The following is a 13858-nucleotide window of genomic DNA, read 5'->3' on the forward strand; positions in this document are numbered from 1 at the left end:
ACCATATGGCTTCTGCACTGCAGTGGTATTAGGTAGTATGCATGGTGGCAATGATGGCAATGGAAACTTCTGGCCTGTTTTGCAGACCATCGGTGCTTATGCACTGACAAATTCTATCCTGCAAAGTGTGCCAGTTAAGTGAGCGAGCAAAGGGTTTTTCACTGAACTAGCTTGATACGTGTGAATGATTTATGATGAATAATTAATTGCTCAGAGGATAAAGGAAAAATGAATCCTCAGTGCACATTGGTATAGCAACATACTCATCAGTTAAAGTATGCACCCGGTTGTCAACTTCTCATTATGAAATATATCAAATTCCAATGTCTCCTCAAGCTCTATGTTGCTCTCATGGCTTGAAACTACATGAAGTGGTTTGGCCACCTCAAGCGTGTTGGTTAGAAGGGCTTCAGTATTGACAGTTGTTTTAAGAACAACAATCTCAACACTAAGAACTTCACTTTAAGCTACTTTAACCATGACTGTCTTAGCTGTATTAACCTTCTCAACAGTTTTACAAAGGTCATCAAAGGTGGGTAACTCAAGCATAGTTTTATCTTTAGCATTCAATAATAGTAACTTTGTACTGAAATTCTGATTCATCATTACTATTTCTCAAATGCAAAGTTTGCAGAAGATGCAAAAATAGTACAATTATCAACTGGTTTGGTTTTACATGTATTTGTAGCAGAAACCTCATCCTGATTATTACTGCTTAAAGCAACAGAAAATACTTAGTTAGTGGCTGGAAATGTGCCAGGTGCCCTTACCACCACGAAAATGTCATCTATTGGTATCTGTTGCTTCTGTGGCTCTCGAGATTGAGGTAAGTAGTTATTAGATTTGAAAACGTATCATTGTAGGCTTTTTCTCATTTCAAAAACTTCTAGTTCCATTCAAACAATTTTTTGTATTTAGTTCTCAAATAAGGCATTAAAAAGAAATTTGGTTTTCATGTTAAAATTCAAAACATCGTTTCTTTGTTTTCCAATGCTTCTCCTAGCAATTGTTCTGGGGTGGGAAGTTGTTTAATCCTCTGTAGCTACCAAAACTTGAATTGTAGTTGACAACAACATCAGTTTTGTTAATGTCACTCATAAGCCCAGTTTCTACTCTAGTAGTGGCTTGCAAAAGCTTGAACAGAAATTTTTCGAAATAGCTACACTGAATGAAGACTTTTAACCACCAACATACGACTCAGGTAAGTGACAGTGATACGAAAACATGTTCTGCCTCTGAATCTCGCAAACGTACTCACATATACAACATTCAAACCAAATGATAGTTTTACTCTTAACAAAACTAACTATTTTAACTGCATTTTTGAGCATTGAAAATAGTAATTCGAGCCTATTTCTCGTTTTTGATTTGTGTAGCATTTTGTAGTGGCAGCTAGCTAGGGACCAACACCGAATGGTTTGCTGGCCGGTCACAAGTAGTGGCATTGTGAAACAGCCAGCTGGCTAACAGAATCAAGTTATCATAAACAGAATTAGTCAGCTCAGCTAGCCTGGCTGTGTACATTATCATTTGGATACGAGACCGAGTCATGTACACAAGTTGCATCACAACGGAAGATGGAGGAAACGATGAGCAGGAGGCAGACGCTATCATTAAAAGAAGCATAGAATAGGAGCCAGTCTAGATCATACCAGCAGAGTCATAGTGCACACGCTCTCTGCATGCATGCTTATTTTTATGGCATTGAAATTCATGACATTCCTATATCTATATAGATTGTACAAATGCATATAAATATTGGTGGCTAACTCTTGGTGTGTTCGCCACTTGACTGCCTTGTGGAGAGTAAAGAAAACTGAGTAAAGGGAGTAAATACTGTTTCTTTACAATATCTTTTTTTGCTTCATTAAAAAAAAGAATTAAACAATTAAAATCAACAAATTTTATTCAGTTGGTAAATGTTCAAAATGGGTATTTAAAACAGAAACCCGTAAAAATGTAAGCTTTGGTGTCTTCCTTCACCTTTTCTTGTGGCGTTGATAACAAGCTTGATGTTGTGTGTGTATAGAGTAGTTTTTATGTATCCGTAGTAGTCCTTGGATAGTGGCAAATGTTGACAGCGGAAACAAATGCACACGTCACTATTTTAAAGAATGTGACTAACTGTAAGTCGTCAGTACTGTACATCACTTCAATTAAGTTGTAATGTGTCATCAGCAATGTGTCATCGACAACATATTTAGTATATGGACGCATCAACATGTTGTGATATTCGTTAGACACGCGGACACTAAACCGGATGTTAATACACAAAATGGATCAGACATCACATGAGCTAGAAAGACATTACAGAAGTGAGCACATACACTATCAATATTTCTTTTTTCCTTTTCTCTTCATCTTGAAACAGCATTCTCGGCGTTTAACCACATTTGACCATTTCCCTGTGACTCATGCTCCATAAACCTTCTCAAAGAGGGAAGGTGTAATTTATTAACATATTTCAAGAGAGAAGAGGGATTTATTCCACATGATTCATCAGTGATGACCTGAATATGTCAGTCCTAGCGATTGTCACAACTCCACCTTTATTTAGACTATTTTTTTCTTTTGTTTTCCTTTTTACTTCAACTCCATGGGTCTAGCGATTCAAAGATTTACTAACTCAAATAGAAGGTTATTGACCTTCCAAAATGGCTAAATCATGTAATTTATGTACCATACTAGCTAAGTGTCTGGCATTTCTTGTGTAATAAAAAAGGGTTTTGCATAGAAAAGTTTCTAAAGGTTGGGGTAAAACTTTTATACCCAATGAATTTGAGTAACTAGTAAATGCTAGTATATTTACTATCATAAGGGCTCTACTATGTCTTAACTATATATATTTACCTAATCTTTACTATAATAAGAGTTGTTATTATAAACTAGGCCAGCATTTGGTAAAAAACTGCTATGAGCTCTTATGAATTCGCTATCTCTCATTGTGAAATGGTGATAGCAAGGCGTGAAGCTATCAAACATTGGCAGGTGTATAAGTATCTGTATAATTATTTATTGTTCATTAAACGTCTGTCTGCAGACTTGGAGAATCCGAAGTCAAGTCCAGTGTTAGGTGAATTTTTTGTTCCAAAAACTTTGTCACTCAGACACATGTCAGGCAGACCAACAGACAAACAACAATCCCTGAGATTTAATAATAGCCGACACATGTGGATATACACGGTGCCACTACACATGTGGATATACACGGTGCCACTACACATGTGGATATACACGGTGCCACTACACATGTGGATATACACGGTGCCACTACTCATGTGGGTATACACGGTGCCACTATTCATGTGGGTATACACGGTGCCACTACACATGTGGATAGATGTGGCACCACTACACATGTGGATATACACGGTGCCACTGCACATGTGGATATACACGGTGCCACTACACATGTGGATATACACGGTGCCACTACACATGTGGGTATACACGGTGCCACATACACATGTGGATATATGTGGTGCCACTACACATGTGGATATACACGGTTCCACTACACATGTGGACATACACGGTGCCACTACACATGTGGATATACACTGTGCCACTACTCATGTGGGTATACACGGTGCCACTACTCATGTGAGTATACACGGTGCCACTACACATGTGGATATATGTGGTGCCACTACACATGTGGATATACACGGTGCCACTACACATGTGGATATACACGGTGCCACTACACATGTGGATATACACGGTGCCACTACTCATGTGGGTATACACGGTGCCACTACTCATGTGGGTATACACGGTGCCACTGCGCATGTGGATATACACGGTTCCACTACACATGTGGATATACACGGTGCCACTACGCATGTGGATATACACGGTGCCACTACACATGTGGACATACACGGTGCCACTACACATGTGGATATACACGGTGCCACTACTCATGTGGGTATACACGGTGCCACTACTCATGTGGGTATACACGGTGCCACTACACATGTGGATAGATGTGGCACCACTACACATGTGGATATACACGGTGCCACTGCACATGTAGATATACACGGTGCCACTACACATGTGGATATACTCGGTGCCACTACACATGTGGATATACACGGTGCCACTACACATGTGGGTATACACGGTGCCACATACACATGTGGATATATGTGGTGCCACTACACATGTGGATATACACGGTTCCACTACACATGTGGACATACACGGTGCCACTACACATGTGGATATACACGGTGCCACTACTCATGTGGGTATACACGGTGCCACTACTCATGTGAGTATACACGGTGCCACTACACATGTGGATATATGTGGTGCCACTACACATGTGGATATACACGGTGCCACTACACATGTGGATATACACGGTGCCACTACACATGTGGATATACACGGTGCCACTACTCATGTGGGTATACACGGTGCCACTACTCATGTGGGTATACACGGTGCCACTACGCATGTGGATATACACGGTTCCACTACACATGTGGATATACACGGTGCCACTACGCATGTGGATATACACGGTGCCACTACACATGTGGACATACACGGTGCCACTACACATGTGGATATACACGGTGCCACTACTCATGTGGGTATACACGGTGCCACTACTCATGTGGGTATACACGGTGCCACTACACATGTGGATAGATGTGGCACCACTACACATGTGGATATACACGGTGCCACTGCACATGTAGATATACACGGTGCCACTACACATGTGGATATACACGGTGCCACTACACATGTGGGTATACACGGTGCCACATACACATGTGGATATATGTGGTGCCACTACACATGTGGATATACATGGTTCCACTACACATGTGGACATACACGGTTCCACTACTCATGTGGGTATACACGGTGCCACTACTCATGTGGGTATACACGGTGCCACTACACATGTGGATATATGTGGTGCCACTACACATGTGGATATACACGGTGCCACTACACATGTGGATATACACGGTGCCACTGCACATGTGGATATACACGGTGCCACTACACATGTGGATATACACGGTGCCAATTCTTGATGACTGACAGTACTGCCGGTCTTGGTTACCTTTTGTTTAGATCAGTCGTTCCCAACTACCTTTGAGCCATGGACCCCCTGAGCTCCTTATTTAAAAGTCACGAACCCTTTTATAAACATCATAATATATGGTGTTTATAACAATGCATTGTAAGTCGAAATGTTTTATTTTCCATGGATCTTAGTATATCGTTGAAATTGAAGAGGGAGAGAATTACGTGTATGCTGGTTACAGGTTTTGTTGTTTTGTACTACTAGCTGGAAATCAGGTACTATCCAGCAATTGATGCACATAAGGTGATAAAAGTCTAGACCCAAAAACCCAACAAGACAGCATGACCACCCCGCGGGAATTGCAGAAGCCCCGAAACCCAGGCTAGCACAATTCCAACAGAGCTCGATCATTAAACCCTGCCCATATGACAGACATGGCCTATCATTTTAGGGTTTTATATCATTGATCCAACCACTATAAGACAGAAATAGCTGTAAATAACTAGCTAGAAAAATCAATACCGGCACCAGCCTGTGGACCCCCTCAAAACTTCTTGTGGACCCCCTAGGGGTGGACCCCTTAGGGGTCCATGAACCATCAGTTGGGAACCACTGGTCTAGATGTCTATAGCTGACTTAGTGATATATGATTCCTCCTGCTGTAAACATTGAAGGGTTCAGAACTTCAGTAATCAATCAGTGACTCTTTTTAAGCACCTGCGCATAGTGTCAAGACAAATAGTTGGGATGTAGGCAAAGGTTTATAACATAGTAAAATGTTATAATCTTTGCTATTTACACGTTTCATATGTTAGAGTAATAGACTTATTTTCGAATCTTTACTAATACAAAAAGAAAACCTCAACCTACTCTCTACGTGATAAGTATTTCCATTTGCTTCACTGTTTTGGAGTTATAGCCTCGCTAAATATGAATATATAGCTATTTTGTTACTATCTTACAGCTATTTAATAAAAAGCTATAATAAACAAAAGGTAGTACATGAATTATAAAAAAAATATTATTGTATCGTTATCACTACCAGTACCCCAACAATCTAGTATGTTATGAGTGATTGTCAAGTGTAACAATAAAGTACAGAGGATAACTATTTGCATAATTATTAAATACAGTTATGTACTTTAAGGTGGTTGATTTGGGAAGATGTTAGAATGGAAGGCCACCAAGCATATTGTCACATGTTAAAAACCATACAAAGCAACATTTTATTCTAAGCTCTAACCTTGACTTTAGGCATACGCATATTTTATTATAGTAACGATTTGTGGCAGATAATTAGTGACAAATGTTATTATTTTAGCTTTTAAAGACATGGCTTTAAAGTACAAAAAACTTACATCTCACAATAAAAACACATTTCACAATTTTCCAGTCGATACTACTGTCTTCCCAAAATAAACCAGTACGGTCTAGCTGGTAGAAATCATTCGAAGAATCTACTCTGACATATTTTACAAAAGCCATGAAGAACATACAGTAGGTTGAGTACTATCAGTACAGATGGCTCTGGTTATGAGCTTGAGTCATAACATGGTGACAAGTAAGAACTATTTAATACTCTCCAGTCTCTCCTTGTATACAAAAAAGCTGTTGATGAGTTGCTGGAAATAGACTGAGTGTCTAATGAATACATTTTTAGGAATTACGAAGAAGTTGTTGGTGTTGTTGTTGTTGTTGTTGTTGTTGTTGTTGTTGTTGTTGTTGTCCTATAAAATACATTCAGGAAATTTACATTGAAATTGCTGTTCTCAGTAAACAACCATGAGTAGTGATTGGAGAACCATGAAAGACAATATACTTAAATGTCTGCACTTCCAGAAGTAACCAAGTCAAAATATCCAATTTTCACCAAATAAAGAAAATGATAAACCATAATAAACTCAATATAAATAATAAATTTCTATCAAGATATTCCATGGAGTGATTCAGTGAGCTACTACTGAGACCTACAAAATGAAATCAGCAGAACATTGTTGACATTACCATACTCAACCAACCTTGCATGTGTTTTTAACATATTTGTTATGGGGAGTTAGAGACAATCAGAATGGGCACCTGAGAAGCACTTGTGAGATTTTCTATAAACATAGATATATAAACTCTGAATCATCAAGTGTCGACACAAACAAATTCTCTTTCCCACTTCAACTGAGATTTTTGATATCAAGTCGTAACCTACACAAGAAAAATTTGTAATGACTCATGAGTCTGTAACAATCTTTCTGATGGTTCTCTATGCAAACAGTGTGTAACACTATTGACCTGGTAATAATTGAAATATGATAATCAGTCCAGCGTCATGTGCACCAACTAGTTTGCTGTTGCTGCAAAATGTCAGCAAGAGGTACTCGATGACATCAATTGATGTACTTAAAACTAATCTGATCAAATCAAGTATTTCTCTTTTAGTTTCATCACATTCTGTTTACAATCATTCTACTGAGAATATAAACATAGATATTTGCTGTTTATTTAACAGTTGATGTTGACATTGTACTTCATAAGTCTGTGTTTGCTCATATCACAACTTGAAGCTTGCATCGCGAGTTTTTTGTCGCCAAACTGGTTCTGTGTTCTTCTAGTATCAAAATAACTGCTGAAAAGTAAAATATGAACAAATTTATTTAAACATATGAAACTTTGAAATGCTAAACATTAAGAAGGTTCAAGATAATAAATCAAATAAGATAAATTAAGAGAAATGCTAAAAGAAACACACAACCCTGAGTTCCTCTGTCAGACATGACCATTATAACATGAGTTAGCCAGTACCTCTGATCAGTAGATCTTTATGGTGTATTTAAAACAATGTTTACTCAAAAATTTCAAAATCCCAAATTCACTCCAAATCCCTACATTTAGACTATAGCTTGAGCACCTAAACATTTTCAATATGGACCAGAAAAGACATATATATATAAAACATCAGTTCTAATAACTCTCACGCTTTCTTTTGACTGTCAAGACTTTCAGGTGTATGAAACTGGGCATGGACCGCTGTTGTGTGTAAGGGTGTAAGTTTCATTTGCTATTTTAATCCTTTGTCACTACCGTCATTGTTTTATAAGTTTGTTAGTTTGTATATTCAATTGTTAGTTTGCATATATATATTTTTTATATATATATATATATATATATATATATGCTGGACTTTTAAAAATAAAGGTGAGTTTTTACACAAAAATTGGTATTATTTTAATTTAGTCCTAACACTTTTAGTAATGTTTGAATCAATACTAATCAAATGGTTCACACCACCTAAAAAAACATATAAGCCAAAAATAAATGAAAATATAATAAATTGACAAGGCTGATTTAACATTGAAATATTCTTGGATGCAAAAGAACTGTGCATAGTATCATTCTTTCTCAAAACATCCATGCTGGTAAGTGTATACAGGCAATGTGCCAATATCGCGGCAGGCCGGCACCTTCTGGATCCGCCGGCTTTTTACTTAGCAAAACCATTTATTTGTGTTTACTACTGTCAACACTTCACAAGCATGACGTATCAATCAACATATTTGGTTAATCCTGTCCTTGTATTTGTGAGCAATCGTGTGTTGCCATCTAATAAAATGTTATATATGCGAGCTACAATAGTGCTTCCATACATAGCGTAATATTCTCGCAGCTGAGCAGGCTGGCAAATCTACATATGCTTACTTTCAACATAAACATGAGTCATGCCCGTCAAAGCACTTCAGGCTATGAGCCTTCAACATACAGTTCTTAAGCTTGTATCAGGCTGCATACCGTCACTGTACGCATAGAGAAGCCTCAGGCTAAAGTCATGGCAAATAGGTAGTTTCATTGGAGCTTAACACGATTGTTATGAATGTGTGGACCAGGGTGGCGGCAGAGCTAACCCCATACGGCATGTTGATTGATATGCCAAGCATGCAAACAGTTGAGTATTCACACTAACAAACACGGGTGAATGTTTTTTTTAAATGAAAGGCTAGCAGATCCAAAAGATTCAGACCTGCTGTACAACTGCCTCTCTACTGTTATATGTGCAATTTTGCAAGATTGATCTTATTCACATTTTGGGACTCTTTTTAGCTTTTTTCACAATCTTCTTAGTACTGGAAGATTGAAGCATACATTGCACATTGTAACATATGAACTAAGTAATACAGAGTAATTTAAAAGTTATAGTGTACACAATTTTAGTTGAAGTATGCACAATGTATACATATTGTATACATAAGTAATGTACATGAGTGTTGAATTTGCCATATCAATTTCTTCCATTTTTTATTATGTTTAGTTTGTGTGTTTTTTATATTGTGTGAACTAATTGATTAGTATTGGTTCAGGCACCAATTAATGTGTCAGATCTAAGTTATATGTATTACTGAAGTAAAATCAGGGTGACCCCCAAACTGGGCCAAACAGGAACTTATGCTTGGTTATAGTAGCCAAGGCACCTCTTATAATTAATAACACATTGACACTACCAATGTAAGAACCATTAAAAAAACTTGCCATATTACAGCTGATAGCAGACTGGATATACCAGCAGAATCTCATCAAGAGCTGATAATACAGACTCTATATATCGCAGCCAATAGCCGACTGCATATGCTGGTGCAACTCCAGCAAAAGCGACAAGTCAGACTCTACATCACAGCTGATACCAGACTATATATACGCAACCTTTTGATCCAAGCTGTCGAATTACAGAAGAAGATGTGTTATACTTGAATAAATATATTATAGTATCATCGTGTGTCTCACCAAGCTAACTAAATCCTGACAACCTCTCCAATGCAGAAACAACTGTTTATATAAGTGAACAGAAACAAACAACATATAATTGGTGGTTATGAGTAGTGGAATTTGTAGGCCAAAACGGCAGTTATTTTTTAAAAGAACAAAAGCTATGTACAAATAAATATAAAATGTAAAACATGGGCTACACTTTTTAATACGCTAATCAGGACAAGAAGAAAGTTAATAAAAAAACTAAAAACCACAAATACTCCTTCTCTGTTTTAGAGGATTTTCTGCTCGTAAGTAAAAGGTGGCGGGTGTCTTATAACTTTTTAACGGGTGCATTTTAGTATTTATTGATTTCAGCAAGCGCCTTAATTTCTGTTAGCTATTAAAACATGTCATAATCTGAATCTTATAGTTCAGTAAATGAGCCCTAATTGATCTGCTAGTATAGTTTTAGCCTTTGATCCTATCTTCTCTTAGGCCCTTCTCAAGGCCACCAACATCCAATAAGGAGTGGGTTTTTTTGCTTTAGTAGTGAAAAGCCTATTTCTATATAATTTTTTATGCAAATTTACTACAATAATACTAGCTACATAATTCACATTAATCTTCATATTCATATTTTAATCTGGCGTCGCACTATTTAAATTATTCAATAATTAATTATATAATTCATATTAAGTTAATTATATAATTATTGCATAATTTAAATAGTGCGACGCCAGATTAAAATATTTCCTTGGCTCAGATTCAAACTGCCGTTAGTAAATAATTATTGTATATTAAAAAATAAAATATGCAATATTTATTTTACACAAAATATTTATTTTATATAAAACACTTAAATTTGTAAAATAAAACTATAAAATATTTACTATTAGTGTTTCAAATGTTAGTTATCAACAATTTAACTCACAAAAAAGCTACAAATTTTTACTTGGTAGAATTGTTAAAAAACAAAATTTAAATATAATTCATTAAATATAGATGGCTTTATTAACTGCAGCATCTGTATATTGATGCAATTTTATTTGAACTCTATTTTCATTTAACAACGTATATGGTGTTAAATTCTATGCATCAACTAAACAATAGTGTTGTATATAGATTGATTCAGGAATAAGGTACGATAATAGCTATGTAGGCTACCTGGTATAATACACTACTGATGCTACTAACATTTTCCATTTAAAATAGGCTTTTAAAAAAATGCCTTCTAAATTGAATGAGGGCAAAAATTACAAAAAACCTGGCAAAAACGTTGAGAATAAGCCAAAAACAACAGTGATTGATGTCATAATTATTATTACAATATTAATTAATAATAATATTATGTAATTAATTTTAATTATTATTATTACAAAATTAAAGGAAAAAAGAAAAACTGAGAGACGAAGTGAACAAAACATAAAAACAATGTACCATATTCCTGCAATCCAGTAAACAAAGGTTGTCACACCATCTTGTGCTAACAAGTTCATCAGTATCTAATAACTATTATGTTGCCCTTTTGTCACATGCATCCTGATGAGATGTCACAAAATTGTGTAACAAATCAATAAGCCGATTTTCAAAACTTACAAAATTTTAGAAATAAGGGTGTAAAATGGACATACTAAATTTGAGAATGTGTACATTATTTAGAAAAAATCTACCAAATTTCAAACATATTACATACATGCTAACAAAATGAGACATAACTATTGTTTTAATCCAATGTTTAGATTGACTTTTAAAAGATACATAAGTTGAAAGTAAGATTTGTTTCAACTTTAGTTGGAGAGGGCAACTCCAAATGTTTAATATTTGCACCATTTTGTCATGCAAGCAATTCCAATTTTGATTAGGCTTATTAAAAGGTATAATCATGATCAAGGTTTTGCCAAATACAGTCAGCCTGTCACCAACCTAAAAAGAGTTTCAAGGCACCGGTTTATTTTTCTCTATATAAACAATTTTTAAATATTTACTATACAGTAGATACTTCTACAGGATAACTTATGAATCTTAAAATCTAAATTCCAGACCACATAAAAATTTAATTCAAAGTTTTACTTCATACTACATAAAAAAATTCATATTTCGTAAAATGTCGAGTAGGGCCAACTTCCAAAATTCGACTTAAATGGTAACATACCTTGCTGCACTTGTGAGAGTGGACAAAGAGCATACGTATAATGTTGCAAGTACATATATTATATACATGTATATATTACACATATATATACAACTTTCGTGACATTTTAGGTCATTTTGATAGATCGTCAGGTGTGTCGACAAAACGGGGAATCTCCAAAAGTTATCTTTTATCCTAACCTTGACCTTTGGATATAGGTAGACGATAAACAGGTAGATACTGGTCTTTTTATAATAAAAATGTTTTTTTTTATTGTAGACAAAGAAAAAAAATTTTTGTTATTAGTTTTGCTACTCAGAATTATAGACTGTGCTGTCTAGCAAAAAAACTAACAGATATATGTCAAATATGTGCGTTCCCATCAACCTATTGTAAAATTACCACAATCACAGCCTGTAAAACCAGAGAAATTGATCAAAGAAAGCCACAAGTTGTCAATGCAAACTAATAATATTACAGTTGTGATACAGCCAATCAAGTTAATTCTAGTTTTTTTTAGTATGGCCAAAGTGGTAAGTGTGGAAAGATCTTGGAATGGATTAGGCACTTTATATGTATTGTACTGTTCATATAACGTAACATCTCTATAACGTAAACGCTTCTGGAACACATTATTTGCGTTGTAGGAGCTTACTACGGTACTTAAACATATTTCATACTAATGTTCTTGCATGATCCACTGTCTCCATTCTACAGCTTTATTTTACCATGTCTCTAATTTTTTTTTAACTCGTACATGTCGAGTAGCTAAGAAAAAGTGACAGAGACTGTTCAAGGATATGTGGTGCATTCCCACAATTCCTAAAACATAGCCTCAGCTCTAGCCACTTAAATACTCAAGTGATCATTAATCATCATACTATACAGTTGAAATATGTCATTATTCTATAAAATCATTTGAACATTGTTAATCAATAAACGCTATCATGATTATGATTACCTTTACTATTATTTTAAATAGTGAAAAATATTAATCACCTTTACTATAATAAAAGCCATGTCCGTCTGAAGCATCACTTGGAGTTTGTGAAAAAAGATTGCAACAAATGGGGATCGAACCCATGACATTCAGCTTCAGCACCTAGAACTATAGGAGCTGTGTCCATCCGTATGTTTGTCTGTCTAAAGTGACTGTTACAGTGTAAGGGAAAAGAGGATAAACCAAGTGGGAATTAAACAACGATATTAAAATTTCATCCAAGCACGCTACAATCTGCTCCACATTTACAGTGTAAAAATAGTTGCGCGCATAGTTATTACATATGACAGTCTGTCACTACCCCTGGGACGAACAGTCTTTAGTATAATAGGGTTTGTCTGTCCTAAATTATGGTTAAAGGTTGAGGAAAAAGTTTCCATCATACAGGATGTCAACCTACGTTATCCAAGCTACCACCTGTACCAAACATGCGCTTTCCAGAATTTTAGAATTATTGCGCGTATACTTATTATTTGTACTTCATTAACACTCCTGATGATCTCTCACTACACTGAAGACTGTCAGGGTCCTAGTTAGGATAATGAGTGGTAAAATAATTACCTGTGTTATTCACCCCACAAATTATTGAACTACAACAAAGTTCCAGCTACCAAACTTTGTTGAAAGTGTATTTATTACATCATTCATTTTATCCGCTGCTAAAAATGACTCGATAGCAGTTGTCTTTTGCAGCTAATTTTATTATTTTTATTTCCAACTTTATTCGTTTTTCAGTATGCTATATGGTTTGCTAACTCACTGTGTCAGGTTACATTATTTCTTTTTGCCCTGACACTAAAATAGGGCTAGCTCTAAATGCAATATGTTAAAGGGAGTTTTCCCTGAACACCCCTTCCTTGAAGAACTAAAATCAATTAATTATTTTTCTTTAGAACTATGTACCTACTAACTTTCATTAACCATGGCAAAATACACTGAC

General features: G+C 35.8%; 1 long non-coding RNA gene across 2 annotated transcripts in view; it reads left to right on the top strand.

The window, feature by feature from the left end:
- Positions 1-375: 375 nt before the first annotated feature.
- Positions 376-13858, top strand: part of LOC137398840 (uncharacterized) — a 78235-nt gene continuing 64752 nt past the window's right edge. The window contains exons 1-3 of one of the 2 annotated variants that reach the window (XR_010979022.1): positions 376-532; positions 689-826; positions 1387-2130. This is a non-coding gene — a long non-coding RNA (uncharacterized lncRNA). The remainder of the gene's footprint in view (positions 533-688; positions 827-1386; positions 2131-13858) is intronic. The other variant, XR_010979023.1, reaches the window with a different exon arrangement.

The sequence above is a fragment of the Watersipora subatra genome, chromosome 6 (genome assembly GCF_963576615.1).
Source record: "Watersipora subatra chromosome 6, tzWatSuba1.1, whole genome shotgun sequence".
Classification (NCBI taxonomy): Eukaryota; Metazoa; Bryozoa; class Gymnolaemata; order Cheilostomatida; family Watersiporidae; genus Watersipora; species Watersipora subatra.